At 40.0% G+C, this 10963-nt stretch overlaps 1 long non-coding RNA gene across 1 annotated transcript; it reads left to right on the forward strand.

Annotated features, from left to right (window-relative positions):
- The first annotated feature begins 10053 nt into the window (after window positions 1-10053).
- Window positions 10054-10731, forward strand: LOC107720190 (uncharacterized). The gene is made up of 3 exons (XR_001637617.1): window positions 10054-10278; window positions 10562-10593; window positions 10702-10731. It is a non-coding gene; the product is annotated as an uncharacterized LOC107720190 (long non-coding RNA).
- The last annotated feature ends 232 nt before the right edge of the window (window positions 10732-10963 follow it).

Consider the following 10963-nt stretch of genomic DNA (forward strand, 5'->3'; position numbering starts at 1 on the left):
TACGCCACATGTGCACATAACCAATCTGTGGGAGCCAAAATTCCTGCTGGTTGGTAGGGGATCAAATACTTATTTGATTTACTAAAATGTAAATCTTTTTTAACATTTGTAAACATTTATGGATTTTTTGTTTGATATTCTGTCTATCAGTTAAAATAAACCTACCATAAAAATAATAAACCCTTCTTTTTTTTTTAAGTGGGCTTTTAGTCATTATTAAGAGTGTTAGCAAATGTGATATTGATTTAATACAACAGTTCAATAAACAAGTGCTGCCTGATTTTGCTCTATTTCATCAACGAAAATAGTTCCAAATAAAGTAACAACTCAGCCGCTGAGCATCTCTAAAATCAAGCACAGGGGTGTTTCATTCATGAATGAAAGTGCGTTTTTGAGCGAATCTAGTGAGTCAGTGATTCATGATTACCCTCTGTGTGCATTTAATTTATTTAATACACGAGTTTCACAATTTGAGTTGAATTACTGAAATAAATGAACTTTTCCACGACATTCTAATTTATTGAGATGCACCTGTATTAGGAAGGCTAATTTTTGATCAGAATTTATTATTGATTAGAAGGTGCTCCTAAATATTTTAAATTAGGAGGACAAGCGCTTCTAATTACAAGAAGAAAAAAACTGGGTGTGTGACAGGTATGGCTGTGGAATGGGGTTTGGCTGAGGAAAAGTTTTTTTTGCTTTAACCCCTGACTTCCTCTTTGGTCTTCCTCTTCTCCTCCTGCCCGGTGGCTCCATCCTCAGCACTCTTCTCTCAACATACCCTGCATCCCTTCTGTGCACATGCCCAAACCATCTTAGTCTTGCCTCTCACTTTGTCTACAAACTGTCCTACCTGCACTGACCCTCTAACATGCTCATTTTTTATCCTGTCCATCCTCGTCACTCCCAAAGAAAATCGCAGCATCTTTAACTCTGCCACCTCCAGCTCCTTCTCCTGTCTTTTTGTCAGTGCCACCACCTCAAGCCATACAACATTTACGTACAACATATAACTTTACATTTCACTCTTGCAGGTACTCTTCTATCACAAATCACTCCTGACACTCTTCTCCACCCATTCCACCCTGCATGCACTCTCTTCTTTACTTCTCTACCACACTCTCCATTACTTTGGACAACTATTTAAATATTTAAACTCAAATATTTGAACTATAAATAAATATACCCAATATATTTAAAATATATACCCAAATATTTAAACTCATCCACCTTCACCACATCTGCTCCTTGTAACTGCACCGTTCTGCTTCCCTCTCTCCCATTTATGCACATGTACTCGGTCTTGCTCCTACTGACTTTCATTCCCCTTCTCTCCAGTGCATACCTCCACCTCTCCAAACTGACCACCACCTGTTCCCTACTCTCACTACACATCACAATGTCATCTGCAAACATCATAGTCCATGGAGGTTCCTCCCTGATCCCATCCGTCAACCTGTCCATCGCCATTGCAAACAAGAAAGGGCTAAGAGCAGATCCTTGATGCTATCCCACCTTCACCTTGAACCAGTCTGTCATTCCTACTGCACACCTCACCGCTGTCACACTGTCCTCATACATATCCTGCACCACCCTCACATACTTCTCTGCCACACCCGACTTCCTCATACAGTACCACAACTCTTCTCTCGCCACCCTGTCATAAGCTTTCTCCAAATCCACAAACACGCATTGCAACTCTTTCTGGCCTTCTCTATACTTCTCCAACAACACTCTCAAAGCAAACATTGCATTCATGGTGCTCTTACCTGGCATGAACCCATACTGCTGCTCACAGATCATCACCTCTTCTCTCAATCTAGCTTCCACTATCCTTTACCATAACTTCATTGTGTGGCTGACTTTATGCCCCTGTAGTTACTGCAGCACTGCACATCTCCTTTGTTCTTATAGATCGGTACCAGTACACTTCTCCACTCTTCAGGCATGCTCTCACTTTCCAAGATTTTATTAAACAACCTGGTTAAAAACTTCACTGCCATCTCTCCTATGCATCTCCATGCCTCCACTGGTATCTCATCTGGACCGATCACCTTTCCACTCTTCATTCTTTTCATAGCTGCCCTCACTTCATCCTCACTAATCCCCTGGACTTCCTGATTCACTATTTCCACATCACCCAACCTTCTCTCTCTTTCATTTTCTACATTCATCAGTTCCTCAAAATCCTCCATCCACCTTCGCAACACAATCTCCTCACTTCTCAGCACATTTCCAACTGCATCCTTTATCACCCTAACCTGTAGCACATCCTTCCCAGCTCTATCCCTCTGTCTAACCAGTAGGTACAGGTTTTTTCCCCTTCCTCAGTGTTTAACTTGTACAGCTTGTCATACGCTTTTTCCTTAGCCTTCGCCACCTCTTTCTTTGCTTTGCACCGCTGTACTTCTGACTACTTTCTTCATCTCTCGGACTATCCCAATTCTTCTTCGCTAACTTCTTTCTCCTTATGCTTTCCTGTACTTCCTCATTCCACCAACAAGCCTCTTCGTCTTCCTTCCTCTGTGCAGATGTCATACCAAGTACCTTTCTAGCTGTCAACGTGCAGAAACACGGCAACTAAACTCTAAAAAGCATTTTATTATAATAGTGTTCTCATTATAATGTTATGTATATGACAGTCTCGGTCATAGTTATTAATATTCTGCATTGTTGTTTGTCCTGCTCGCGCTGCGCGCTGAAGAGATAATCACCATAGTACAACAATGAAGCGCTTTACTGCAGCGTAACTCAACCAAATGCATCTTATACGAGATAAATAATATGTACACGATATATATAAATCGACTGAAATGTTTTGAAATCACTTGTAACCTACCTGATCGAAAAAATCCAGTCTTACACTCTGCCTGTGTCAATTTGAGTCTTGTTAAAGATTTAAATCCCTGCCACCAAGATGCTCCTCTGTCGGTCACGGATTATTGAAAGTGAAACTTACATTTACATGTAAATAGTCATTTAGCAGACGCTTTTATCCAAAGCGACTTACAAATGAGGACAATGGAAGCAATCAAAATCAACAAAATTTAAACTCATCCACCTTCACCACGTCTGCTCCTTGTAACTGCACCGTTCTGCTTCCCTCTCTCCCATTTATGTACAGGTACTCTGTCTTGCTCCTACTGACTTTCATTCCCCTTCTCTCCAGTGCATACCTCCACCTCTCCAAACTGACCACCACCTGTTCCCTACTCTCACTACACATCACAATGTCATCTGCAAACATCATAGTCCATGGAGGTTCCTCCCTGATCCCATCCGTCAACCTGTCCATCGCCATTGCAAACAAGAAAGGGCTAAGAGCAGATCCTTGATGCTATCCCACCTTCACCTTGAACCAGTCTGTCATTCCTACTGCACACCTCACCGCTGTCACACTGTCCTCATACATATCCTGCACCACCCTCACATACTTCTCTGCCACACCCGACTTCCTCATACAGTACCACAACTCTTCTCTCGGCACCCTCTCATAAGCTATCTCTAAATACACAAACATGCAATGCAACTCTTTCTGGCCTTCTCTATACTTCTCCAACAACACTCTCAAAGCAAACATTGCATCCGTGGTGCTCTTTCCTGGCATGAACCCATACTGCTGCTCACAGATCATCACCTCTTCTCTCAATCTAGCTTCCACTATCCTTTACCATAACTTCATTGTGTGGCTGACTTTATGCCCCTGTAGTTACTGCAGCACTGCACATCTCCTTTGTTCTTATAGATCGGTACCAGTACACTTCTCCACTCTTCAGGCATGCTCTCACTTTCCAAGATTTCATTAAACAACCTGGTTAAAAACTTCACTGCCATCTCTCCTAAGCATCTCCATGCCTCCACTGGTATCTCATCTGGACCAACCGCCTTTCCACTCGTCAACTTTTTCATAGCTGCCCTCACTTCATCCTCACTAATCCCCTGGACTTCCTGATTCACTATTTCCACATCACCCAACCTTCTCTCTCTTTCATTTTCTACATTCATCAGTTCCTCAAAATCCTCCATCCACCTTCGCAACACAATCTCCTCACTTCTCAGCACATTTCCAACTGCATCCTTTATCACCCTAACCTGTAGCACATCCTTCCCAGCTCTATCCCTCTGTCTAACCAGTAGGTACAGGTTTTTTCCCCTTCCTCAGTGTTTAACTTGTACAGCTTGTCATACGCTTTTTCCTTAGCCTTCGCCACCTCTTTCTTTGCTTTGCACCGCTGTACTTCTGACTACTTTCTTCATCTCTCGGACTATCCCAATTCTTCTTCGCTAACTTCTTTCTCCTTATGCTTTCCTGTACTTCCTCATTCCACCAACAAGCCTCTTCGTCTTCCTTCCTCTGTGCAGATGTCATACCAAGTACCTTTCTAGCTGTCAACGTGCAGAAACACGGCAACTAAACTCTAAAAAGCATTTTATTATAATAGTGTTCTCATTATAATGTTATGTATATGACAGTCTCGGTCATAGTTATTAATATTCTGCATTGTTGTTTGTCCTGCTCGCGCTGCCCGCTGAAGAGATAATCACCATAGTACAACAATGAAGCGCTTTACTGCAGCGTAACTCAACCAAATGCATCTTATACGAGATAAATAATATGTACACGATATATATAAATCGACTGAAATGTTTTGAAATCACTTGTAATCTACCTGATCGAAAAAATCCAGTCTTACACTCTGCCTGTGTCAATTTGAGTCTTGTTAAAGATTTAAATCCCTGCCACCAAGATGCTCCTCTGTCGGTCACGGATTATTGAAAGTGAAACTTACATTTACGTGTAAATAGTCATTTAGCAGACGCTTTTATCCAAAGCGACTTACAAATGAGGACAATGGAAGCAATCAAAATCAACAAAAAAGCAATAATATACAAGTGCTATAACAAGTCTCAGTTAGCTTAATGTGTCAGGGTCCTGCCCTGACAGTCATGTCAGTTCTGTCTTTGTTTAACGTGTCTTTGTTTGTTTTGTGTTTGAGCACATGGCTTTGTCTTTGTTTTTGTTGGCCATGTGCTCCTCTTGCCCTGCCTAGTCTAGTCCTCGTTTACTTGATTGTGTCCAACTGATCCTCTTGTGTTCTGCTACTTTATAGTGTGCCACTTTCCCTTGTGTCTCTGCTGGTTCGTTGCGTTAATTCCTTGTGTGTAAGAGAATTCCTTGTCAGTCAACTAGTCGTATTAGTAGTGTTATATTTTACTCTCCATTTCAGTCTAGCTTTTCATTTAGTTCAAAGAAAAATAGAGCAAGCTAGTGTTAGAGGCTTTTTGCTTTTGTTAATCAGAAGTCAGAAAGTCAGAATTATAATTGTATAATAAGTAAAAAGAAAACAAATAGATACAATGCAAAAAGATTAGAGAAGCAAGTGTTAGTTTTTTTTTAAAGAAAACAAGCAGTTAGTTAATAAATAGAGTGCAAGTCTAAAAGGGTCAAGTGTTTAATAAAAACATTTTTTTTAAAGAATAGAATTAGAATTGAGAGTGCTAGAGTTAGAGGGTCAAATAAAGATGGAAGAGATGTGTTTTTAGCCGATTCTTGAAGATGCTCTGACTGAGTTGGGAAGAATATTCCACCAGGAGGGAACATTTAATTTGAAAGTCAGAGAAAGTGATTTTGTGCCTCTTTGGGATGGCAGAATAAAGCGATGTTCACTTGCAGAACACAAGCTTCTAGAGGTACATAAGTCTGAAGTAATGAATTTAGTTAAAGGGGTGCAGAGCCAGTGGTGGTTTTGTAGGCAAACATTAATGCCTTGAATTTTATGCGAGCAGCTATTGGTAGCCAGTGCAAACTGATAAACAGCGGTGTCACGTGCATTCTTTTTGACTCATTAAAAATGTATCTTGCTGCCGCGTTCAGGATTAATTGTAAAGGTTTGATAGAACTGGCTGGAAGACCTGCCAAGAAAGCATTGCAATAGTCTAGCCTGGACAGAACTTGAACAAGAACAAGTAGTTGTTGTGCATGTTGAAAGGGCCTGATCTTCTTGATGTTGAATAAAGCAAATCTGCAGGCAAGTAGTAGGATGATTAGAAAGGATGAGTTTAGAGACTTCTGCCTCAGAGAGTGAAGAGAAGGATGTGAACGAGTGTATGTTTGCTGATAAGATGTGACATATTTATAATGACACAATCAATCAATCAATAATTAAAAACGTTTTCAATACAAAAAAGCACAAGTCAAGCTGCCAAACAGGACCACAGGAAGACACCAAACCTCCAATAAACCTCCTGTCTTGACCTGACTGTACTACTATACGGATCCATTCAGAATCACTAAACCACTGACCACAGCATAAACTAAAATACCTTCAGCCAGCGTCCATTATAAAACACTCTTGCTTTTAAAGGCGGGGGGGGTACAATGCTGTTTCATGCATTCAGAGTTGTTTCATGCATTCAGAGTTGTTTACACTGTTAAAGGGTTGGATTCTCATGCTAACAAAAGTTTGAACAAAGTTTGAACAAAGTTTCAAAAAACTATTTGGCGTATTTCAGTATTTCAGTGCCAAAAATCTTACTTCCGGGTTCGTACAAGTTTCAGAGAGTGTTTTTCGATCGTGGCTTTTCATGACGTAAATGAGGGTGGAACTCCTTATATGAGCATTTCTCCCGGAAGAACACACCCGCGCACACATCGACCTGAGCCAGTGCAAGACCGCGCTCATCAACACGCTTCATTCAGCAGCGCTGCACGGGACTCGCTCGGGAAGAATGTCTCTATAGAAGTGTGTTTTTGGTTGTAAAGGAAAGATAACTTTGTTCAGCTTCCTAAAGAACCCAGCTTTATGTAAACAGTGGATGCAGTTAGTTTTTTCTGGGCAGAGAGTTCGAGTTTCACAAGTGTGTTTGTTGACGAACGTTTTATAAACAAGGCCCAGTTCGACGCTGGATTTGCACATTGTTTGATACCGAAGGATGGAGCTGTCAAGCTATAAAAGATCCCGGTCATGATTCAGAACTGCAGACGGTAAGTGAAACTGCATCAAATGTGTGTTTTGTTAGCAAACGTTGCTCAAGTGCTCGTCAATCTTTAGCTCCGCCCACGGCGCGCCTCCAGGAGCTCGGCTGTTTCCGGAGAGAATCGTAAAGCTGTATCTTTCTTAGGATGTGAACGAGTGTATGTTTGCTGGTAAGATGTGACATATTTATAATGACACAATCAATAAATCAATCAATAATTTAAAACATTTTCAATACAAAAAAGCACAAGTCAAGCTGCCAAACAGGACCACAGGAAGACACCAAACCTCCAATAAACCTCCTGTCTTGACCTGACTGTACTACTATACGGATCCATTCAGAATCACTAAACCACTGACCACAGCATAAACTAAAATACCTTCAGCCAGCGTCCATTATAAAACACTCTTGCTTTTAAAGGCGGGGGGGGGGTACAATGCTGTTTCATGCATTCAGAGTTGTTTCATGCATTCAGAGTTGTTTACACTGTTAAAGGGTTGGATTCTCATGCTAACAAAAGTTTGAACAAAGTTTGAACAAAGTTTCAAAAAACTATTTGGCGTATTTCAGTATTTCAGTGCCAAAAATCTTACTTCCGGGTTCGTACAAGTTTCAGAGAGTGTTTTTCGATCGTGGCTTTTCATGACGTAAATGAGGGTGGAACTCCTTATATGAGCATTTCTCCCGGAAGAACACACCCGCGCACACATCGACCTGAGCCAGTGCAAGAGCGCGCTCATCAACACGCTTCATTCAGCAGCGCTGCACGGGACTCGCTCGGGAAGAATGTCTCTATAGAAGTGTGTTTTTGGTTGTAAAGGAAAGATAACTTTGTTCAGCTTCCTAAAGAACCCAGCTTTATGTAAACAGTGGATGCAGTTAGTTTTTTCTGGGCAGAGAGTTCGAGTTTCACAAGTGTGTTTGTTGACGAACGTTTTATAAACAAGGCCCAGTTCGACGCTGGATTTGCACATTGTTTGATACCGAAGGATGGAGCTGTCAAGCTATAAAAGATCCCGGTCATGATTCAGAACTGCAGACGGTAAGTGAAACTGCATCAAATGTGTGTTTTGTTAGCAAACGTTGCTCAAGTGCTCGTCAATCTTTAGCTCCGCCCACGGCGCGCCTCCAGGAGCTCGGCTGTTTCCGGAGAGAATCGTAAAGCTGTATCTTTCTTATATAAATATGATAAAACTAAAGACTTTTTGGAGATATGAAGGATGCAGTACTACTCTATAGGTACTCAAGATTAATATGAGATTGGGTGAAACTGTGTGTGTTATGCCCCCTATAAGCCAAATACACGCTAAAAAGAATAATTTACTGACATCTGGACGCAAGTCACTCATTATTAGTCCTGTTTTGAACTTACTGTTTGAATTTGCTTACTGGATCATTGGACTTTCCATTAGTTTACCGGTTTAAAATGATGTGATCACAAAAACAGTATTTTTTTCGTTATAATGTACTGATTCAAATTAGTAATACATTTTTTATTATTCTACTACTCTGCGCGCCTCCCCTGATATGCTCTCGCGCCCCACACATGAATATTTTCTGTTTCTATTTGGAGTGCTATTCATACGCTGAAATTGACTTTGCTGTACATATGATACCCAGTTTTTGCGTGCATATGATATGAATCTACCCCACACCCCTAATCCTACCCATTGTGTATCATATGTACATCATATGTAGTAATGAACAGCATTAATTAGTTTTCTTTCTCAAAAGGTTTTATTTCCTTATTATTTCCAGGAGTCAATGAGTTTTAATTAGTATCCACGGAATGAAAGTAATGTTTACAAGATTCCATTATGACCACAAAAAGGAATCTTGCATAATTAAGTGATAGAAATTAATGAATTTCATTCGATTTAATTCAGAAGTAGATATTGGGTTTAATGTTACACAAAATAGTTGTTTTGTTTGGCTATTTCCTTATAATTCTTCCTAAATAAATTAATGTCATTAATTCTGTTGTGAGACAAATAACAGATAAAGAGATGCATCAGAATGACTGAAGAAAGACTTTGAGAATGAAACCAACCTGATTGCGTCTCAGTATCGTCATGTTCGACTCTGAAATCTTCTTCAATCCTCACGTCTTCACTCTCCTCTGTAATAAACGCCATCTTTGTTTGCTGTTCCTCAATATCTTCTTGTTTGACTGTGAAAGCTTCTTCAATCCTCACGTCTTCACTCTCCTCTTTAATAAACGCCATCTTTGTTTGTTGTTCCTCAATATCTTCTTGTTTGACTTCATTCTCCACGTCTCCACTCTCCTCTTTAATAAACGCCATCTTTGTTTGTTGTTCCTCAGTATCTTCATGTTTTGTTTGAGATGAGAATAATTAACAGACAGATCTCTGGGAGCGTCTCAGTCAGTTCTCTAGTTCAGCAGTCAGCGCACTAGTAAGGGAGTTAGAGTCAGAGTTAATGGATTAGTACAGTTGCATGATTTAGGGAGGGGAAAAAATCTTAACTGTGATTTTTCTGGTTAAAATATGATTTTTAAAACCAATAGGGAAAGAAAACAAACACCAGGTTTGCTGTGCTTCTTTGTAGGGCTGCACAATTTGGCCCAACATTTTCTGCTATTATATACAAATAAATTACACAAAATAAACTTTGCTATGTAACATTTTCATTACTAAAAACCTAAAATAAAGTATTTAAAAATATGACAATATAAAAATTACAAAATAACACATTTATTTCACAGACAACCTAGTTTACAATTCTGGGGATTTGTTAACATGCAGGCAGCCTTTGATTAAAAGCATTAGAGAGGTCTAAGGATTTATGATTAAATAAAGCTAAGCATTCCCCAGCCTCACAAACGCTCAGAAGAAACATTTCTGATTATTATCAGTGTTTGTTTGCGAGACTTTTCAGGTTTCCTTGATAAATAGAAAGTTCAAAAGAACATCTGAATAGAAAATGAGACGCACCTTTTCTGTTGTTTACTCACAAAACCGGTTCATTACTTGTATTTATTCACTTTACTCATAAAAACTATGTTCATTACCCGGACAGCACACATACGTCTGGCCGACGTCAGCCCAAGAGTGAAACGTCGGCCTCATTATCTAAAACATCTAATAAGCGTCGGCCAGGCATAGGCCGATATAATTCGGTCAGTGCTCTGTTTCTCAGCTCATCAAGCGTCGGCTCTGAGTCGGCTCACGACCGGAGGCCAATGCCGCGCTTTTCTGTTTGCGCGAGCCCAGTTATTCATCTCTTATATAGCAACCTACAGAGAGAAGAGACTCATCCCGCGACATCTGGGGCTTTCAGGTAAGATTTCACTTGAGCTAAATTAGAAAAGAATTCCATTTTGTTAATTCTGTGACACTTCAAAGGTAACGTTACTAGTAGGCACTCTGTGTGCTACAGCACAGGTGAAGACACTGGGGCTAATTTCCAACTAATGTTAACTTGTTTAGCTAACGGTCACGATAACTTAGCGATTTTTTAAATTATTGTTAGCGCCTTAATGTATTTCCAGCAATTTATTGGAGGGAAAATGTTATTAAAGCGAAGTCCTAACTGCTTTTCCCCGTGTTTTTCACTGTTGTAGGCTAACGTTACCAGAAAGAATCCGTTTCTACGGTGAGCTATTGTTTCTGTTGCTTTTCAACTACAAAACTGAGTTTAAATTCATTATTGAATACTAATTGTTTGATACTGTAAATTATTAATGTAATGTTTTAATTCTAGATGTTTATTTGTGTAAATGCTGTGTGTGCGTTGAGCTCTGCAAGAGCTGGGAGCAGAGTTGCCATGGAAACGGGGCGTTAACACAACAATCAACAGTAAACGCCGCTGCTGTTTTCACTGCTTTAAGGTAAGTTTACTCCCTAAAATCACACAAGTATTACATACAAACATTCCTGACACGTTTCTTACTTGTAATTGACATGTTTCTATTGAATATTTATTTTATAGAAATGGTTTAGCCTCTTCGAAAAAGTCCGTTAGC

This window comes from Sinocyclocheilus rhinocerous, unplaced genomic scaffold (genome assembly GCF_001515625.1).
Source record: "Sinocyclocheilus rhinocerous isolate Xijiao unplaced genomic scaffold, SAMN03320098_v1.1 scaffold3175, whole genome shotgun sequence".
In the NCBI taxonomy this organism is placed as follows: domain Eukaryota; kingdom Metazoa; phylum Chordata; class Actinopteri; order Cypriniformes; family Cyprinidae; genus Sinocyclocheilus; species Sinocyclocheilus rhinocerous.